The sequence below is a fragment of the Mustelus asterias genome, unplaced genomic scaffold (assembly GCF_964213995.1).
Source record: "Mustelus asterias unplaced genomic scaffold, sMusAst1.hap1.1 HAP1_SCAFFOLD_299, whole genome shotgun sequence".
Classification (NCBI taxonomy): domain Eukaryota; kingdom Metazoa; phylum Chordata; class Chondrichthyes; order Carcharhiniformes; family Triakidae; genus Mustelus; species Mustelus asterias.
In genome coordinates this window covers 290,685-312,815 of record NW_027590264.1, presented here as the reverse complement: position 1 = coordinate 312,815, position 22,131 = coordinate 290,685, and the positions used below count along the sequence as shown (strand labels likewise).

The following is a 22,131-nucleotide window of genomic DNA, read 5'->3' as shown; positions in this document are numbered from 1 at the left end:
GTGAAGCAGCAGTGCTAACCACTGTGCTACCGTGCCCTTCTCCCTAAAATTCAGAGTTCAGACAATCCGATTTCCCTCACTCTCCTATTTCAATGAATCCACTAAGTTACTCATTCTTTTGGTGCAACAAATGTAGAAAACGTTAATAACCAGAAGTTACGAGGTAACATTATGATGGAAATATTTAAATGTAAATAACTAAAGAATATAGGAAATGAATGTGAATCCAGGGTCATATTTACATCTTGTGTTGTTATTTTAGAAAAGGCATCTTATCGGGAAGGGACTCAAATATCAATCCAAGTTGGAAACTCATCGACGCAGTCACAGTGGAAAGAGACAGTTCACCTGCTCCTGCTGTGGGAAGGGAGATATTGCCTTATCCGGGCTGCTGAAACACCAACAAATTCCAAGTAACTGCAGTGATTGGATTTTGGCGTGAATCATATTCAGACTGAACCAGTTCATTTGGGTTTGTTTCTGCTGAATTGCAAAATAACTCCAGCTCTGCGATAGGTGTTAATATAATAATCTTAGTGATATGTAATCAGAACCTCAGCTTGGGATGAAATTTAACAACCGGATAATGAACTGTCTGGTTCAGCCTCAAAGAGTTACAACAGAGAGAGTAGGTGGGGAGTGGATTTTGTTGCAAGCACTGAAGACAGTGGCTTTCCTCTTCCCAGTATTGAATTGGAGGACATTTCTGCTCAACGAGCACTGGATGTCAGACATGATAGGATGGTGTGTTACTTGGAGGCGAACCTGGAAGTGTTCATGTTCACACGCACCTGCTGCTCTGGACCTTCTAGGTGGGTAAGCTAATGATTCCTTCAAAGCTCGGGTCGAGTTGGAGATATACAAATTCCTCTCCTTCAATACTTCCTGCTCCTACCTTTCTATCCTTCTCTTCCTTGCTCCCCTCATTGATCCAGAGTCTTGTGTTGGTTCAGACCTGGTGTAGACCCAGACTGCATGGCCAGGTTTCCTCGCCTGAAGGACACCAGTTGGGTTTTTATGACAATCCAGCTGTTTCCATGGTCATCTTTTCCTAGTACCAGCTCCACAAATTACCAGATTCATTCAGCTCAATTTCACAACCTGCCTTTGTGTTTTGTGAGTTCTCTCGCACCCTTTTTTTCTGTTTTAAATAAATTTCACAGGGTATTGGAAGTTGAGGATTTGCAGTTGGGAAATTTGAACATCACATCAGGATCTGAGAGCCGCCCAATTCATCAGAACTTCAGTATCATCAGAATTTCAACATGGAAGGTAAAAGCACCGTTAAGAGTGGGGATAAACCGTACACGTGCTCTGAGCGTGGACAAGGCTACAGCCGATCATCTGGCCTGTTGAAACACAAGCACGTTCACTCTGGAGAAAATCCCTATAAATGTGGGGACTGTGGGAAGGGATTCAGTTACCCATTTGAACTGAAAGCTCACGGGCGAAATCACACTGGGGAGCGACAGTTCACCTGTCCCGTGTGTGGGAAGGGATTCACTCAGTCATCCAGTCTGGTGACACATCAGCGAATTCACACCGGGGAGAGGCCGTTCATCTGCTCTGACTGTGGAAAGCGATTCACTCATTCATACAACCTGCTGAACCACCGGAGAGTTCATACCGGAGAGAGGCCGTTCCTCTGCTCTGACTGCGGGATGGGATTCACTCACCCATCGAACCTGCTGGCACATCAGCGAGTTCACACTGGGGAGAAGCCATTCGCCTGCCCCGAGTGTGAGAAAGGATTCACTCGGTTAGCCAACCTGCGGAAACACCAGCGCAGTCACACTGATAAAAAACCTCCAGAAACGGAGAGGAAGAGGAAGGGGGGGAGCAGAGGGGAGGATTCAGCGATGGTAATGCCTTTGAATATCAAGGAAAGTTCGTCAGATCCTCTTCTTTTGGAGACGGTCATTGCCTGGAACCTGTGTGACCTGAACGTTGCTTCCACTTATCAGTCCAAACCTGAATATTGTCCAGGTCTTTCTGTATTTGTGCAGAGACCAAATGTCTGATTCCAGACAGTGTAGTATCATGCTTAAATTAAAGAATGCGGATGATTTCCTCACCAGTAATTCTGGTACCGTCAGTATCCCAGTGGGTCTCTGGAGTTTCTGTGTCAGAGAAGTAGATACAGCGGGAACACAGAAAGATTCCGAGTTACTGACACTGCCACCTATCTCTGTGCTGTGAGCCACAGTGTGACAAACACAGGGTGAGCCCATACAAAAACCTGCACAGACTACGAGAGCAACTCTGCTGAGTCCGGAGTATCGGCAGAGTGAGTGGGATTATAAAAAGTCCATTATCAAAGGAAATGAGCAAAATAAAATATAGAATCTAATTATTAAAATTCGGTCAGAAATGAAGAGAGATGAAAACAGAGATGGAGAAGAAGAAAGAAGGAAGATGTAAACTGCAATGAGTGAGAAGCAAATAGAAATAGAAAAGTTTAATCTTCATAGGAGAAGTGAACAGAAAATGAGGAAACTATGGAAAGAGAAATGGACCAAAATGTGATCTTTCGAACTCACTGATCTGTATAATATGGTTTCATTTATATTAGCAGTTCACAACCCAGCTCACAGACCTGATTGAGTGAGAGGAGGTGAGAGTGCCTTTGCTGGTTTTTGTACGGGCTGACTGTGCCTCTGTAACAGTGTGGGGCTCAGCGCACAGTGATACACGGCAGAGTCAGAGACATGGACACCGGTGATATTTAATGGAGCTGTTTTCTTGTCTTTGTCCAAATTCGCAGAAAACCGGTCGGAGAAATCAGAAGATTTATCCCCCTTCCCGTTGCCGTAACTTTTCAATAAATATCTCGGAGCTTCTCCGGGATACAGGATGTACCAGAAGAGAGTTTGGTCAGCGTATTTTGCTTTGTAACTGCAGTTCAAAATTACTGTCTGTCCTTCCTGAACCGTTAATTCAGGCGGCTCCTGGGAAACTGAAGTTTGGTCACTGGTTCCTGTAACAACATATAGAATGTGTGAGAAATCTGTGAGTGAATATAACCCATTGAACACACACTGAGGATTTGAGCTCAGACTCACCGGGCAGCATGACCATTATTATCAGTAAAGCACACAGGGAACACATGGTTCCTGATTGGACAGTAAACAGCCACACTGTTTAAAATATGTTGCTGTTTCTCGTCTTATATCACAGAGTCAACTCAGATCAGAAGCAGCTTCAATTATTGGGAAGCTGCGGGGGTGGGGTCATTTTTCACTGCTGCGATTGGCAGTCTTCCTGAGATGACGTCAGCTGTGGACCAATCACTGTTCGTAGAGGAGTAAACTCAGTTTCAATCACTTTCCACCCCCGGCTGTGTGCATCTTTCTCACCCTCTTTCTCTCTCCATGGAAGTTTTATAACATTATCAGTTATACTGGCTCTTTGTCGGTTTAACTCTCTTCCTTTCGAACTCATTGTCCCTGTTTTTTGCATAGGTCTTTCTCTGTATCTGAATTTAAAAGTGTAATGAATAAGTTACATTCATTTATTCCGCGGGTATAAATAAGTGCATCCACGGCATGAACATAAATAGTAGTTGCTGTTTTAAATGTACCGGGGATATGTAGTCAGCCAACTCCAGTTTGTCGGTGCAGGCTTGAAGGGGCGAAGGGCCTATTTCTGTGGTGTAAATTTCTTTGTTCCACATTGAGATGCGGTTCCACCGGGGTTATTTGTTTCCCGGGAAAGCAATGATTTCAATCAGTCATTATTTCAATCCAGAAACTTCAAAATGTGACAACTCTGGGTGTGCCTTTGATGCTAAACCACATTTGGCTTATGAGGAGTGACTGAGTAGATTGGGTCTATACTCATTGGAATTCAGAAGAATGAGTGGAGATCTTATAGAAACATAAAGATTATGAAGGGAATAGATAAGAGGGAAGCAGGGAAGTTATTTCCATTGTCAGGTGAAACAAGAACAGCGCTGACTGTCATGGCCTCAAAATAAGGGGGATTTAGGACTGAGTTGAGGAGAAAATTCTTCACTCAAAGGTTTTGAATCTGTGGAATTTCCTGCCCAGTGAAGCAGTTGAGGCTACCTCATTGATTATTTTTAAAGACAAGAATAGACATTTTTGAACAGTAAATAAATGAAGGGGTTATGGTGAGCGGGCGGCTAAGTGGAGCTGAGTCCACGAAAAGATCAGCCATGATCTTATTGAATGGCGGAGCAGACTCGAGGGGCCAGATGGCCTACTCCTGCTCCTAGTTCTTATGTTCCTATGTTATGTTCTTATTAAACAGATTTCCACTGACAGATAGGCATCTGATACAGAAAGATTAAAAGTAGAGATTGGTGGAGTTATTCGCCCGGGCGCTCTGCGGGTTTGTGTGATTGGGATGGGAAATGATTGGATTTGATCTGGGAGTAATCTGAGCGACAAATATTACACTTACCAAGTGGAAATCATTGACCTCAGGGACGGAAAGCCACTCAGATGAAGCTGCACTGACGGATTCATTCTATGAACAGTTTCTCTGTAATTCAACGTCATGTGTTTCCCTGACAACAGACTCTTGATTCTGGGTCTCATTGCACAGTAAGTCACGACTCTGTCTGTCAGATTCAAACCTTTCTTGGACAAGAGAAAAGTGCTTTGTTTCAGGCTGAGATTCCCGCTGAAGTGTTCAAAGCCGGGAGCCTTATCGGTAAACCCATAACCACTGTTTCTGAGCAGATACTGAGGAGCTCGGTGTGGATACTGGCGATACCAGAACAGGTAATTTTGTTGTGCAGCTGTACTCGATACAGAGTAACAGCAGGGAATTCGTGAATGGTCACCCTCTGCTGCTTGGATTACCGGTACTGACTGGGACACTGAGTCACCATTAGTCATCTCTGAAAATAACAACGGACACAAAGCGGGTTAGGTGGAATAACAACAACGGAATAAAATCGCCTAGAGATGGAAATGGGCGATGAATATGGTGATTGATGGATTTCAGAGGTTTAGAATGACCGACCTGTGATCAAGACAAGAACCAGAGTCAGATAGAGTTTCACCCCCATGGTTCCAGTCTGGACTCCAGAAACAGAGGCAGTGATCACTGACTATACCAGACCTGCAATTAGAGAAGTGGAAACAGCCAGGGGGATGCAGTGACGTCAATGCGATTCCCTGTCCCCGCCCATTTTCACATGTTCAACCAATCGCTTCCTCTCGAAGGGGATCGTGATGTTTCATAAGTGATGAGAGAGCGCCCTCCCGTGGACAGCACAGTCGCATATTGGAAACAGACACACACACAGCCACGTGCAAAGGCCAACACATAAAGACATATAAAACCGTCCAGATATATGCCCAGACACAGATATCAATTCCGACGTTCCTAATCATTAAGGCAGAAAGCAGGAGTGTTCTGGAGATATTTGACACATATTGGTCTGAGTTGCTGACGATGACGGTATGTCAATAACTCCACCTTTCGTGTTCGCGGCAGGCCTCGTATCCGGCACCGAATCAACCCAAGCATCGACAGAAAGACAAATAAAAACAGTGAAAGATTCCCAAACCGATCCACTCAAACATCGATACAGGACAGCATGGCGGCATAGTGGTGAGCGACGGTGCAACACAGCTCCAGGGACCCGGGTTCAATTCCCGGCTTGCTCTGTGTGGAGTCTGCATATTCTCTCCGTGTCTGTATGGGTTTCATCCGGCGACACCGGTTTCCTCCCACAGACCGAAAGACTGCGCTGGTTAGGTGAATTCGCCGTGCTAAATTATCCCTCAGTGTACCCGAACAGGCGCCGGAGTGTGGCGACGAGGAGATTTTCACAGTCGCTTCATTGCAGTGTTATTGTTAGCTTACTCGTGCCAGAAATAAATAAACTTAAACTTAAACAGAGATCATCATTGAGGAAGAAAAGCAAAGAGATTAATTAATTAATTAATTAATTAATAGACAAAAGAGAAATGCAGTCTTTGACAATGTTAAAAACGTTGGACCTTCCAGAGTCTGCTTTGTGAAAAGGAATTCCCTGAGGTTATGTCAGTGCAGCAACACAAATACCAGACATGCGAGCAAATATAATACAAGACATTTACACGTGGTTCATTATATACAAACGCACACGTAAAGAACGGTGTGGCACAACACCAGTGTAAATTGAGAAACTGCAATGACACCCTATCTGTCTAGTGAGTGCAATGTGCTGTGTAATATTGATTACATTAGTCCTCTCTTTCAACCTCACTCAGTTGACAGTTTGTTGAAACATCGCCCCTAATGTTTGAACCAACTATTTCGTACTTAAAAATCTTCAAAGGCGCTTTACAATCAACGAATCTGACATCAAGCACAGTGACACTGTAATGAAGGAATTATTATTTACACAGAGGGAGGCTGAAAGGTTTAATTATTTATCCGAAAGTTTTATCAAACTGGCATTATCACGAATAAAGGAATGGAGGAATCGGGTATTTTCCAGATGATTTCAATTTGGATTAATAATGAGACGAACATCGGTTCACAAATTATCACCATATTATAACACCTCCCTTTGACATGTCGAGGAGCAGTTCTAATTAAACTCAATATTAACCTTCTTCTTCGGAGTAGCCAGTTTCATTGGACCATGAAATGCAAACGTCCAGTGGAGGCCTTGGTGTAATTGTATTATCGAGAGACAATGAATCCAGAGGTTCAGCTAATCTCCTGGGGACCAGGGTTTGAATACCGCCACGGCAAGTGATGGAATCTGAATTCATTTTTTAAAATTCTGGAATTGGGACTCTACTGACGACCATGAAACTACTGTCGATTGTTTGTTTAAAAAAAAACACCTGGTTCACTCAACCCTTTAGGGAAGGAAATCTGTGTCATTGCCTACACAGCAATGTGGTTGACTCACAACATTTCCCCAAGAGCAAATAGGGATGAGCAATAAATTCTGCCCAGCCACTGATTCCCATGTCCCACGAATGAATACAAGAAGGTTCACTGTCTAAATCTCCTTTATCATAAAGCCTGCAATTTGGATGCAAGCTCCTCCTTTAAATGCTCTGTCGTATGAAGTGTTGCCTCCAGGCAACGATATTTCCTGCAATCCCAACTGTCACCTGTGGTACCAATAAGCTGATGCTATCGGATATTTTTGGCCACATCTAAAGTCCTGGAGCGCCATCCAGTGGAATCCAGTCGAAAGCCTCTTCCTTTCTATGCAAATATTGCGACATGATATTTTATAGAATGATTATTAATGCTGGTTTATTATTACTGCTCTCTTCTTATCCTTTCTTCTCCCGTTTGGAACAGTTGCTTATTTGCATAACGTCTGCGATTAATGGTTTCAGGTTGCTGGTATTCAGTGTCATAATGCGTGTTTATTTTATTCATATAGGGCTCTGTATTGGGACCTCTGCCGTTTGTGATTTATATAAACGATCTAGAAGAAGGTGTAACTGGGGTGATCAGTAAGTTTGCGGACGACACGAGACAAGGTTAACGCTATTAATTAGAAACATTGCACTGATATTTTCCTACAGACTACCCTGTGACCGTTCGCCATGAAATGCAATGGTTTACAAAGTTCACTCTCTAAGTCTCTTCTGCCATAACATTGACAATTCATCACAGGTGCTTGTCCTAAATATACCACTGTTCACAGTGAAATGTCACTTCGCAACATTATTTCCTGTAATTTACAGCTGTCACCTGTGAGAGCGGTGAACTGTAGTTTTATGTAGTTTCGGTTAAACATAAATTCTTGGAGAGCCACCTGGTGGAATGATCTGTGTAAACAGAAAATACTGCATTTCTTATTTTACAGAAAGCATTTGAGGTGGAGGTCAGAGCGCAGATAGAAAGGCTGTAACGCCGAGATTCGTATAATGTCGTATCACTGAGATCATGCAGATTTCACTCACCCTGCATGAGAAAGATTAACGAATGCTTTCTGCCCGGTCTCAAACCAGGAACTTTTCGCGTGTGAGGCGAACGTGATAACCACTACACTACAGAAACAACTGACACCGCTGTCTCGCCAATTGGCCTAACTACAATGTTCAACTCCACTGTGTTGCTGCAGGTTCCAATGGTTAGACTGACAGCCCATGTCACTAAAGGAAAGAACACATCCGTTACTGTCAACATATCTGGCACTTCATAATTAAAACGAGTTCATCCGGCAAATGTCGAAGGGAGCAATGATTTCTGCTTTAACATCAATGCATCATTCTCATCTTCGGTCGAATAATTTCAACCAGTTGTATCCAGTATTTGTTCGTTATTCAACATTTAATATCAATACGTTTATTAAACACATGTGTCCACATTCTCAATTGAATATCTCTGAAATGTACAACATTCAATTGTAAACATGACTGACCAAGAAAAGAAAGCGAGTCACTGGGTAATACACATGCCATGGTGCTTCTTTGAGATTGACTACAATCGTCTTTTCGACGAACTCAAATATCTTTCAAGGCAAGAGATTTGAGGATGATCTGTTGGTTATACTTGATCCTCTTTATTCTGTGTCTGAAACATTCTGGCGCCTAAATCTCGTTCATCTAAGAACATAAGAACATAAGAACTATGTTATAAGAACTAGGAGCAGGAGTCGGCCATCTGGCCCCTCGACCCTGCTCCGCCATTCAATAAGATCATGGCTGATCTTTTTGTGGACTCAACTCCACTTACCCGCCCGCTCACCATAACCCTTAATTCCTTTACTGTTGAAAAATATATCTATCCTTGCCTTAAAAACATTCAGTGAGGGAGCCTCAACTGCTTCACTTGGCAGGGAATTCCACAGATTCACAACCCTTTGTGTGAAGAAGTTCCTCCTCAACTCAGCCCTAAATCTGCCCACCCTTATTTTGAGGCCATGCCCCCTAGTTTTAGTTTCACCCGCCAGTGGAAACAACTTCCCTGCTTCTATTTTATTTATTTCTTTCATAATCTTATATGTTTCTATAAGATCTCCCCTCATTCTTCTGAACTCCAATGAGTATAGCCCCAGTCTACTCAGCCTCTCCTCATAAGCCAACCCTCTCAACTCCGGAATCAACCTAGTGAATCTCCTCTGCACCCCCTCCAGTGCCAGTATATTCTTTCTCAAGTAAGGAGACCAAAACTGTACACAGTACTCTATGTGTGGCCTTACCATCACCTTATACAGCTGCAACATAACCTCGCTGTTTTTAAACTCCAACCCTCTAGCAATGAAGGACAAAATTCCATTTGCCTTCTTAATTACCTGCTGCACCTGCAAACCACCTCTTTGACATTTTTGCACAAGGATATCCAAATCCCTCTGCACAGCAGCATGCTGCAATCTGTTGGAAGTCCAGAAGGTCCGCACTGATTCTCGAGTTCCTCATCTGCCTGAGTGGTTTTTCCTCCTTCTTCATCCTGTGGAAAAAATTCAAAAAGATGCTTGAGGGAAATGTGTGCCATTTCCTCTCTTTCAGTTGCAGTGTCAAGTGTGTCTGTTTTTGCGCACACAATATTATTAGGGATGTTTCAGATGGTGATTAACTATGTTAGTCTGCACCTCTCGACCTATTACATTTTGTAGTGCACTGAACGAGATGCTAATGGTAAAGTTTCTTTCCTGTCAGTGCGTCAAAAAATTCAGCATTTCTTATTTTGCAGAAAGCATTTGAGGTGGAGGTCAGAGCAAAGATAATATGGCTGTAACATCGAGATTCGGATAATGTTCAGCAACCAGTTGAAATCATGCACATTTCCCTCACCCTGCATGATAAATTTTAATGAGTGTTTTGCTCGGTTCCGGAGCGGTGACATTTCGCGTGTTAGGCGAACGTGATGATCACTACACTCCAGAAACACGTGACAGCATAGCGTGCCCAGTTTCCCTGACGACAATGTAGAACTCCACTCTGATGCTGCAGGTTGTAATGGTTAGATTGAGAGCCCAGGTGACTTAATCCAAGGACACATCCGCTAAATTCGATCTGATTTCTCAATTTAGCTTGAATTTGCAATTAAAAAGCGGTCGTCCGGCAAATGTCTAAGGGAGCAATGGCTTCTTCGAATTCATGAAATCATCATTGTCATCTTCCTTCGAACACTCGCAACCAATTGTGCTCAGTATTCGTTTCGGTATTCAATATTTAATATCAACACATTACTTAACACATGTCCTCGTTATGAATTGAATATCTCTGAAATTGAATATCACTGAATTGCAAACATAACCGACCAACAAAAGGAATCGAAACACCGAGTAATACAGATCCCATGGTGCTTACTTGATATTGACCAAAGACATTTTTTAATCAATTCAACTCTTATTAAAAGGAAGAGATTGAAGAATTATCTGTCACTGATATTTGAGCATTTTTTATTTAGGGTGTCAAACATTCAGGCGCATAAATTCTGGCCACCTATAGGAAAGTCCAGTAGATCCACACTGTGTCTCGATTTCCTCGTCTGTCTCCGTGGTTTTTCCTATTTATTTGATATGAGGAACGATTTTTAAATAGATTCTTCTGGGAAATGTGCGCCATTTCCTCTAGTTCAGATGCAACATCACTCGTTTTTGAGTGCACGCTACCATTAGAGACGTTTCAGATGGAGATCAATGATGTTAATCTGCACCTACAACCCCATTAAATTCTGTTTTAGACGGAACAAAGTGGCAATATGTGCACGTTGTCAAAATAGAAACGCTTCCTTCCTGTCAGTGCGTCAAAAAGCTAACCTTCCATTAATAAGTACTCTTACATCATCGAAAGTTAAATAACGCAGTTGTCCAGCTCCATCCATGTGTTCCCAAAAAGCAGAATTTTTATGGTTTCTTTTCAAGGGTCCCGAAGCTTCTGTAATAATTTGTTAATCAGAGGGCGACAAGTGAACTTCCTCAGTTACAAAAGTGGGTCTTACTCTTCCTCCTCAACAACGATGCACGTTTGTCCTGATGGGAGTCGTGAATTTAGTTTCAAAGGAAGATGGTGTTAATATCTTTTTTTCATGCTTTTTTTTCTTTAGTGTATCCCCCCTGTCACCACTAGATGGAGCTTTGCTCTTAAAAAATGTCATCTTCTCAAACCGACTGCTAATCTCAGACTTTTCTGATCCTGAGGTCTCATTTGATTCTGATGATGAGTTTATTTCGTCAGAATTAATTTCAGTTTCAGAATTTTAAGCTTCCTTTTTAGTTTTATGTTGAATTGTTCTCTGTTTGTTGTTTTCCTGATCTGTATTTTGAAGATCCTATTCTTTTTCCCCAGCCTCTTTTACTGATGGTCTATGACATTTTATGACATTTCTAATTAATTGCTGTACCTGTATATTAGCCCCTTTTGATTCATGCCCAAGGACGGCCCAATCCCTCTGTCCCTCAGAATGTTGTGATCTCGCACCATTTAGTTATTAAGTGTATTTTATATTCATCAGGCCAAAATGTACATTTTCACATCCGCCCACATAAACACAATTTGGCGAAGCTTTGCCAATTCACTGAACTACTTATGTCCCTTCATCGTCCCCTTACATCTTCATCACCATTTATTTTCCAATCTATCGTTGTGTCGTCAGCAAACTTAACATCCATACCTGCTCTGTGACATATCACTGTGTAATCTAACAATTAATCCAGTTCCCCTGGATTACTGCTCTGTAACATATCACTGTGTAATCTAACAATTAATCCAGTTCCCCTGGATTACTGCTCTGTAACATATCACTGTGTAATCTAACAATTAATCCCATTCCCCTGGATTACTGCTCTGTAACATATCACTGTGTAATCCAACAATTAATCCAGTTCCCCTGGATTACTGCTCTGTAACATATCACTGTGTAATCTAACAATTAATCCAGTTCTCCTGCTCTGTAAAATATCATTGTGTAATCTAACAATTAATCCAGTTCCCCTGGATTACTGCTCTGTAACATATCACTGTGGAATCTAACAATTAATCCAGTTCCCCTGGATTACTGCTCTGTAACATATCACTGTGTAATCTAACAATTAATCCAGTTCCCCTGGATTACTGCTCTGTAACATATCACTGTGTAATCTAACAATTAATCCAGTTCCCCTGGATTACTGCTCTGTGACATATCACTGTGTAATCTAACAATTAATCCAGTTCCCCTGGATTACTGCTCTGTAACATATCACTGTGTAATCTAACAATTAATCCAGTTCCCCTGGATTACTGCTCTGTAACATATCACTGTGTAATCTAACAATTAATCCCATTCCCCTGGATTACTGCTCTGTAACATATCACTGTGTAATCCAACAATTTTTAACTTGCAACTATACTAAAAATACATTTACAGTTCCTTAACTCACGCTTCAACCTTTGATAACATTTTCTTGCCTGTGTGAATTATTGTGCAGCACTTTCCCCATCTTCACTCTCCTTTTCAAGGTCTCTTTGATCAAAGGGTCTATTTGATTAGAGTATTTTGCTGCCTAAGGGACAGCTTATATTGGCATATACATTTCGCAAGGTTGTCATTGTGCTATTTAAAACAATCCCTGAGAACAAGTTACCATCAATGTTCATTCTCATTTTGAATGTCTGTCAAATGTTTTCTGACACAATTCGCAACCCAGTGTTTCTCTGTTTCAATAATCAGACCAGCGACTTCATTCCCACCCCTGGCCCCCAACAATGTAGTGATTTTCCGAATGAGCAAACTGATTATATCTCAGCTTGGGATATTTCTGCTCACTGAAAGCCAGGTCTCCAGCTATAGGGCTAAAAACACCACTGCGACACGTTTTTTTTTCTTTCAAAAATATACTTTATTCACAAAAAAAAACTCTCCAATAAAACATTGCAAAATGGCACTGTCAGGCAGCAGTAACCACTGTGCCACTGTGTTCAGTAAACCTTTTTCATTCGACAAACTTCTTTTTAAATTTACTGTCCAGAGAATTCTGCCTTTACCACAAAGAGGTCAGGGAACAGATAGAGAGAAACCATTTGTGTCCAGAACATTGTGAACATCCTTTTACTCTGGTTGTCTTTGATCCTCAAGTCTTTTTCTGTTTGTTTTAATCATGTTCTGTTTCATTAATAAACTTTTATCAGTAAAAATATTTGATTTTTCTGGACTTTTCCTGATGAGATTGATGCACTTTCGGGAAAGTGGGTGAGAGGGGTTGGCAGGCTCTTTAACAGAAAGTGAGTCCCTCTAAGGTAATTGACAAAGGAGCCAGAGGGGGAGATGAGATTTTATTTTATTTTTTGACGCAGTGAGTTGTTCTGATCTGCCTGAAAGCAGATTCAATAGAATCGTTCCAAAGGGTAAAGACTTGAAAGGAAAGAATTTGCAGGGCTGTGGGGAAAGAACAGAGCAGTTGGATGAATCAGAGAGTCCTTTCAAAGAGATAGCAGAACATGATGGGCTGAATGGACTCCTCCTGCAGCCTGGCAATCTCAGCCTCCTGCTTTTGTGCAGGTTAAAAGGGACAGATTTCATTGCAGCCTCTTCCCTGTATCTGTATTTAAAGAGACAAGTTTCTCTTTAGTTCTGAGTGACCGATATAATTGGTTGGAGGCCCATTTCCCAGTCAGTCCTCCAGCACCTTCCTGTCTCTCTATTAGTGCGTCGCCCATGGCAGTTTCCCAACTGGGGCGCAGGCCCCATTATTCTCAGCTAAATTCAGCCCTCAGCTCCGTCGCCTGGCTGTCATTAACACGAGCAATAGAGAGACAGAAAGGTGCCACAGGCTCAAATGGGAAGTCGAAACGTGTGGCTTTAAATGAACTGTTAGCATCTCTGACGATCAACAATTTTTAAAAATGAATTCTGAACCCAGTAAACAAATTAAAGAATCACATGACAAAACTTCAAGTTTTCTGATGTTTATTCCAACAAACTGGAGGCAACAATGATTAAACACTTTTTTATAGGGAACATAGCCCTGAAACTGTAAAATTAAACTTTGCCCTTTTACTCTTAACACCATTAAATATCCACTCAATGGATACATTTTATTTTGCCTTGGAATGTTGACACTCCTTCTCCAAAAACCAGCCCAAAGTGATTCTTTCCTCCCCAAGGGTTTATTTCCATTGTTTTCCTTTTCCAGTCTGGCAACCTTTAATCCCAGAACTGTCCTTCACAGTGATGGTTCTCCTGGACATTTTCCCACTAACACAAGCAAGGCGAATCTTCCAGCCTTGGTTCACAATTCTCAGGAATTTGTGACCAACATTCGACATCGGAGCAGAAGTCGGCCATTTGGCCCTTTGAGTCTGCTCCCCCATTTATTTACATCATGGCTGATCTATTTGTGTAGATTTCCACATTCCCGTTCTACACCCGATATTTTTGATTCCCTTATCCAACAAGAATTGGTATAAAGGCAAAATTCTGCTGTTGTTGGAATCTGAAACAAAAACAGAAAATGCTGGACAATCTCAGCAAGTCTGACAGCATCTGTAGAGAGAGAATGGAGGCAACATTTTGAGTCAGGATTACTCTTTGTCAGAGGTGAAGGCAAGGAAAATCGGAAAAAATTGGGAAGCAATCTATTAAACCTCCTCTGAACCACTTTCAATGCATTTGTATCATTTCTTAAATAGGAGACAAAGCTGCACCCAGTGTTCAAGATGCAGTCTCAGCAACGCCCTGTATAACTGAAGCAGTGATGTGGAGATGCCGGCGTTGGACTGGGGTAAGCACAGTAAGAAGTCTCACAACACCAGGTTAAAGCCCAACAGGTTTATTTGGTAGCAAATACCATAAGCTTTCGGTAACAGAATCTCCATGACCCAGATCGGAAAAACATGTTCGAACGGAAACAGAGCAGACCGACTGAATCCGTAAGATTCAGTTCAAAAACAAGTTAGTAAAATTAAAGTGAATATGAAATGCGTTTGGTCCATAAGTACCTGTCAGGAAGGTTCCCCGCACAATCCAGATGCTGAGTAGCAGCATCGTTGTTGTCTGCTCTGTAAAAGGGCAGTTGGATATTTGAAGACACCCTTTCCAAACCTCACCCTGTATATTTTGCTGCCGTGTCTCGGGATGCTCTCACTGCATTTCCCTGTGTCCGCGGGGGTGCTGTGGGGTTGGCAGCTGGTGAACTGTCTGCCAGTGAATGGATTCACCCCGAGCTGGGTTCACTCAGTGTTCTGATAGGGCGAGTGGTTTCCTAGTTAGACACGTGGGAAGAGATTTGTAACCGGAAACATGGGGTCACTGATGGGGTTTATTTATTCCGGCTTCAATTCTTCATCTCCGATTCCAGTAGAATCGATGCCAGTGAATGTGGGCGGATAAAACCCGAGTCTCAGCTTCTTTCATCAGTTCGACAGAGAGACGCCCCAGTTGGACACGAAGCAGGTGTTTGACTCCTTGTAAATTCTTCCGAATATTAAACCCAGGTCCTGGTTCTAATCTGAACTCCCTGGACAATTACTTCAGCAGAAATTTCATATGATCTGAAAAATGCTCCGAATTTACAGACTCTGTTTGCTGTGTTTCGCTCTGACCTGCACGGGGGTGACTGGAGCAGATGAGGTGATGCAGCTTCCTCGGCGGAAGGTTGTTAGTGAAGGGGGAACCGTATCCATGAACTGCACCACGATCACTACATTTAGCAACCTACATTGGTACAGACAGTCCCCGAATCAGCCACCCCAGTACCTGGTGATGGCCACAAGAGAAACCGATCTACACGAGGGGATCACAGCCTCAATCGGCGGAGGCTACAAATTCAGTGCCCTGACTGTGAGAGACGCCGGAGTTACAGACACCGCCACCTATCTCTGCGCTGTGAGCCACAGTGTGACAAACATAGGGTGAGCCCATAGAAAAACCTGCATCGACAGTGAGAGCCACTCTGCTGTGTCTGCAGGAGCGGCAGAGAGAGTGATGGGATTATTTTTTAAAATCCGTAAAGAAAGGAAATGAGCGCAACACAAAATAAAACATACAATCTAGTTATTGAAATCCCGTTAAAATGAAGATAGTTGAAAACAGATGGAGAAGAGGAACGAGGGAACATGTAAACTCGACTGAGTGAGAGGAAAACAGAACATAGGAAAGTTCAGTTATCATAGGAGAAGTGGTCAGAAAATGAATAAACTATTGAAATAGAAATGGAAGAGATTGGAAAGTGTGATAGACAGTTTAAAAATCAGGTAATATCATGAATAAAGAGGGGATGGCCTAGTGGCATCATCGTGAGATTATTAACCCAGAAACTCAGTTAATATTCTGGGGACCCCGGTCCGAATTCCTGCACGGCAGGTGGTGAAACTTGAATTCAATAACAATTTAGAATCTACTGAAACCATGAAACCATTGTAGATTGTCGGAAACACCCATCTGGTTCACTGATGTACTTTAGGGAAGGAAATCTGCCGCCCTTACCTTGTCTGGCCGACATGTGACTCCAGAGCCACCGCAATGTGGTTGACTCTCAACTGCCCTCCAACGAGAGCCCGTGACGCCTAAGTCTCACAAATGACTAAAATAAACGCTGATATTTACGAGATATTTAAACGGCTGAATTTCCTGAAACACCTCCTAAAATCCGGGCACTGGAAACTGCCCTATCGACAAATTTGCACTTTGCTCATTATCCGCACATTGAAAGTTTCACAACCTGTGAACCTGTGATGGGTGTGTCGAGCTGCGGTTCCTAAGGGACCGTGTTAGAGAACTGGAACTGCAGCTCCGGGATCATCGTCTGGTTAGGGAAAATGAGGAGGTGACAGACAGGAGCTATCATCAGGTGGTCACACCAGGGCCAAGGGAGGCAGACAAGTGGGTAAGTCTGGAGAATTCAATTCACACCCCTGACTTGTACCTTGGAGATGGTGGACAGGCTTTCGGGAGCCACGAGGCGAGTTACTCGCCACAGGATTCCTAACCTTTGATCTGCTCCGGTAGCCACGGTATTCATATTCTTCGGTCCAGTTCAGCTTTCGGTCAACTCCCAGGATGTTGTTGGGGGTGGGGGAGAGGAAGGGGGGGAGCAGAGGGGGAGGATTCCGCGATGGTAATGCCATTGAATATCAAGGAAAGTTCGTCAGATCCTCTTCTTTTGGAGACGGTCATTGCCTGGAACCTGTGTGACCTGAACGTTGCTTCCACTTATCAGTCCAAACCTGAATATTGTCCAGGTCTTTCTGTATTTGTGCAGAGACCAAATGTCTGATTCCAGACAGTGTAGTATCATGTTTAAATTAAAGAATGCGGATGATTTCCTCACCATAAAGCCCACACTCACTGAGCGACTGTTTCTTCAATCGGATTAGTTACATCATGACTCTCAATATGTCTGAGAAAAGCAAAGTCGCTGTCAGGAATTGCAAATCCCCGGGCAACCCCGCTCACCTGCTCCATTTCCTGCTCTAGTTCTGGCAGCTATTGCCTGCAGTCTGCTATTTGTAGGATTGCTGCAGCAACTGAAAACAGGCGTGAGGTTTTTGTACAGTGACGAGCGTCTTTCCTCTCAGTGTGGGCTGTATCGCACAGTAATACAGAGCGGCATCCGCGCTCTCCGTGTTTTCAATAACCAACTGGCCCCGTTTGCCCGCAGTGGAAAGTTCCAATTCGAACCGGTCTTTTCTCTCTTTGCCATTCGATGATCTGCTTATTATCCACTCCAGTCTCTGACCGGGTTTTTGTCTGTACCAATACATTCCATAAATGCTGGACATCTCATAACTGCAGTTTATCAGCGCCGAATCCCCGCTCTGGACTGTTCTCGCTGTGGGAGTTTGTGAAACTTGGTCCGAGCGACACCGATCTATAAAAAAACATTCATACAATGAGACACTGGAGCAAAATTGTTATAAATAAATAGCTCCACAAATAAATATCCTGCGCTTACAAGTTAGCACCACCAGAATGATAAGGAACAGTTTCATTTGCACCGTGTGATATAATAACAATGTCAGTAAGAATACGGAGCACAGCTCACAGCAGAAGAGCATGCATTGAATCAACGTCTTCAACATATGCACCAGATAAAGTTTCAGACACTTGGGTTTTCTGCAATCTGATTGGCTGGAATCAGACTCCGTGCTTCCGGTATCAGGATGTGGGTTGTTGATCCGAAGCTGCTTCTCTTCCGGGTCACGTGTGAACAAATCAATTGTCCAAAAAACAGGACACTGCTTTACTGCAGTAACTGTCATTTATAAAAGTGGTTAAAGTTTAACTTCACCAATAAAGGCATGATTTTAAAATGAGGTTTGCCCTCATTTTACAGTTATGTATGATAAATGCGTGATCAATAATATGTTGGAAATATTGTTTCTCGATTTACTTTTGCGAAATATAATTGATTCCCCTTGTGTTTCAAACAGTTACATTTTCTCCACCTCTGAGGCAGTCCACATCTCATTTCTATTTGTCATGTGGAGTTCTGGCGTTGGACTGAGGTAGGCACAGTAAGTAGTCTCACAACACCAGGTTAAAGTCCAACAGGTTTATTTGGTAGCACGAGCTTTCGGAGCGTTGCCCCTTCATCAGGTGAGTGAAGAGTTCGCTTCACAAACAGGGCATATATAGCCACAAACTAAATTACAAGATAATGGTTGGAATGCGAGTTTTAACAGGTAATCAAGTCTTTACAGGTGCAGACAATTTGAGTGGAGAGAGGGTTAAGCACAGGTTAAAGAGATGTGAATTGTCTCCAGCCGGGACAGTTACTGAGATTTTGCAAGCCCCGGGGTTACAGACAGTGTGACATGAACCCAAGATCCCGGTTGAGGCCGTCCCCATGTGTGCGGAACTTGGCTTTCAGTTTCTGCTCAGCGATTCTGCGTTGTCATGTGTGGTGAAGGCCACCTTGGAGAACGCTTACCCGAAGATCAGAGGCTGAATGCCCTGTTCCCCGACAGGTAGGGAACACTCCTGCCTGGTGATTGTCGAGCGGTGTCCATTCACCCATTGTCGTAGCATTTTGTTCTCATTTTATTACAACCAAGATTATCAAATTAACACAATATATTGTAGATGCAGGAAGCACACAGTTAAAAGTAAAAATACTCTGTGAGTAACATTAACAACTGATAATTGTGTAACTTGGGAGTTACCAGTTAGGAGACCAGTAGCTGTGAAGAATGAGTAAAAGGTGCCAACATGTTCACAGAGCTGATGCTGGATCTGAACTCAGTGAGTTAAAGCTCAATAGTTTTAGGTCAGAGGTCAGAAGATGTGGAGTGTCATCCGGTCCGGCAACCTGATTGGTCTATTCCTGACAGAGCGACAGGTGACAACCAATCGGTTCATTGCTCCTTTGTCCCACATTTCATCCAATCAACTCGCAGTTTGTGACGTCAGTGAGCTGGGCAGATGAAAGACCAGCAGTGGCCACTTTGCCTTTGGAACATGTCCCTTCTGTCTACCTGCCTGTCTATTTCTCACCACCTTCCTGCACTGCCCGAAGTCCCATTTTATTCTTAATATCCACAAATCTATTAACATCTGTTCTAAATAAACCCAGCGACTGCACAGCCACTGCTCTGTGGGGTAGAGAATAATTAGCGTTGTATTAAACTCAATATGGCTTCATTAACAGGGCCAATCTTTAAATTGGACGTGTATGTAATGGGTAATAATTTAAATAGTTGTGTTATCATGGTTGGAGTTTTCAATTAAGAGCTGCTCGCTGAAAATGAAAAGTTCCTCGCCGCCGATATAGAGAGAGCTTTGATGTATAATGCCACATTATGTAGGACAGAAAGGAAGAATTCTGCCAAGCTGGTCTTTATATGATTTGGGTTATATTACAAATCCACAATCCAGCTCACAGATCTGATTCAGTGAGAGGAGGTGAGAGTGCCTTTGCCGGTTTTTGTACGGGCTGACTGTGCCTCTGTAGCAGTGTGGGGCTCAGCGCACAGTGATACACGGCACAGTCAGAGACATGGACCCCGGTGATTGTTAAAGGAACTGTTCTCTTGTCTTTGTCCAATTCAGCCGAAAACCGGTCAGGGAAATCTGGAGACTTTTCCCCCTGTCCCTTGCCGTATTTCTTCAGTAAATATCTCGGAGCTTCCCTGGGATACTGGATGTACCAGAAGAAAGTTGGCATAGTGCTTTTTGCTGTGTAGTTGCAGTTCAATATTACCGTCTGTCCTTCCTGAACTGTTACTTCGGGCGGCTCCTGGGAAACTGAATCTTGGCCACTGGTTCCTGTAACAACATATAGAATGTGTGAGAAATCTGAGTGAATATAACCCATGAAACACAGACTGAGGATTTGAGCTCAGACTCACCGGGCAGCGTGACTTCTCATCAAACAAGGACAAGGCAGTTCAGAAAATGCAGTGAGATACAGATGAAAACTCCCTCCATATCAGCCTCTCTTTCCCACTCTGCATCCAGCTGGAGAAACAGGGATAGAGATAGAGAGAGAGTAACAGAGAGAGGGGAGGAAAGGAATGGGGTGATTTTTGAGGATTTTTGAGGTGCTTTCCCCCCCCCCCCCTCCTGGGCTTTCCCCCCCCCCCCCCCCCTCCTGGGCTTTCCCCCCCCCCCTCCTGGGCTTTCCCCCCCCCCCTCCTGGGCTTTGCCCCCCCCTCCTGGGCTTTGCCCCCCCCTCCTGGGCTTTGCCCCCCCCTCCTGGGCTTTGCCCCCCCCCTCCTGGGCTTTGCCCCCCCCCCCTCCTGGGCTTTGCCCCCCCCCTCCTGGGCTTTGCCCCCCCCCCTCCTGGGCTTTGCCCCCCCCTCCTGGGCTTTGCCCCCCCCCTCCTGGGCTTTGCCCCCCCCCTCCTGGGCTTTGCCCCCCCTCCTGGGCTTTGCCCCCCCCTCCTGGGCTTTGCCCCCACTCCTGGGCATTGCCCCCCCCACCCCTGGGCATTGCCCCCCCCACCCCTGGGCATTGCCCCCCCCACCCCTGGGCATAGAGAGCAGAGAGAGAGAGAGATATAAGAAGACAGAGATAGAGAGAATGCTGCTGTAATTCAGACAGAATGATTCACAGAGAGGGGGAAGCAGAGATCAGAGAGATGGAGATGGGGAGGATGCGACTGTAATTCAGACTGATTCACAGAGAAGGAAGCAGAGATCAGAGAGAGGGGGAAGCAGATAGAGAGAGGGAAGCGATAGAGAGAGATAAGAGACAAATAAAAGCAGAGTTAAAGTTAAAATTTTATTTGTTAATCACAAGTAGGCTTACATTAACACTGCAATGAAGTTATTGTGAAAAGATATAGAGATGGGGAGTGAGAGAGAATGCTGCTGTACTTCAGACAGAATGAGTCACAGAGAGGGAGCAGAGATAGACAGAGGGGGGAGCAGAGAGATAGAGAGAGAGACGGAGAGGAGGCTGCTGTGATTGAGATAAAATGACAGATCCAAAGGTCATAAACAGTGCAAAAAAGAATCATTTTTAGAGTACAATACCGTGCTCATTTACAAAAACATTACATTTTGTTACATTTCATTTCTTAAAACTATATACATGTGTCAGAGTTTACTGTGTGCCGTTATTTTTCAGGTTGGCACACAGTTACTCAGGCCGAGGGTATTCTGCAGTTACCCGGCCCTCGGTCTGCCTCGGTTGAGACGGGGTGGGGAGGGGGAACTTCAGATAGGCAATTGTGGAATAAACACATTTAAAGTAATTTCCCAATCGTGATTTCAACCTAAAGTTTAAACACACTCCGATATGATTGATTCGGGTTTGAACATGTATTTCAGATCTGAGTCATGGAAATTATGTCACTTACTTATTGTCCTCAAATGATGAGACAGAAAAAGAAGTAGTTTTTTTTACAAGTTTCAACTATGACATTGCAAGGATTGTCTTTGTTTTATTCTGGAACTCACTGATCAATATCAGCTTTATGATATTGAACTGCGCTCGCAGGGAGTCTTACTCATGTTTGCAGACAATCGTGAAACAAACAACAGCAACAGCACCGGTCAGGCAGCCAAACCTCTCCATCTCCAGCTGGAGAAATTGGACTCTGAAGAGATGATCCGAATAAGGACTCACTTACGGAATTTATGATGGAAACCAATCCAACCCCGCACTTTGCATTGTGTTCGGGAGCTCCTGTCTGTCGGATTGTAAAATAGTAATTGCTTAGCGTTGCAAAGCCAATGCAGAGAGCGGACTGGCCAAGCCAGAATCCATCTCCTAATTGCCCCCAAAACCAATTCAAATTGAATCTAATTCATGGTCCTCGCAAAA

At 43.5% G+C, this 22,131-nt stretch overlaps 1 non-coding gene across 1 annotated transcript; it reads right to left on the bottom strand.

Annotated features, from left to right (window-relative positions):
- Window positions 1-7,921: 7,921 nt before the first annotated feature.
- Window positions 7,922-7,995, bottom strand: trnav-cac (transfer RNA valine (anticodon CAC)). The gene has a single exon. It is a non-coding gene; the product is annotated as a tRNA-Val (tRNA).
- Between the last annotated feature and the right edge of the window lie 14,136 nt (window positions 7,996-22,131).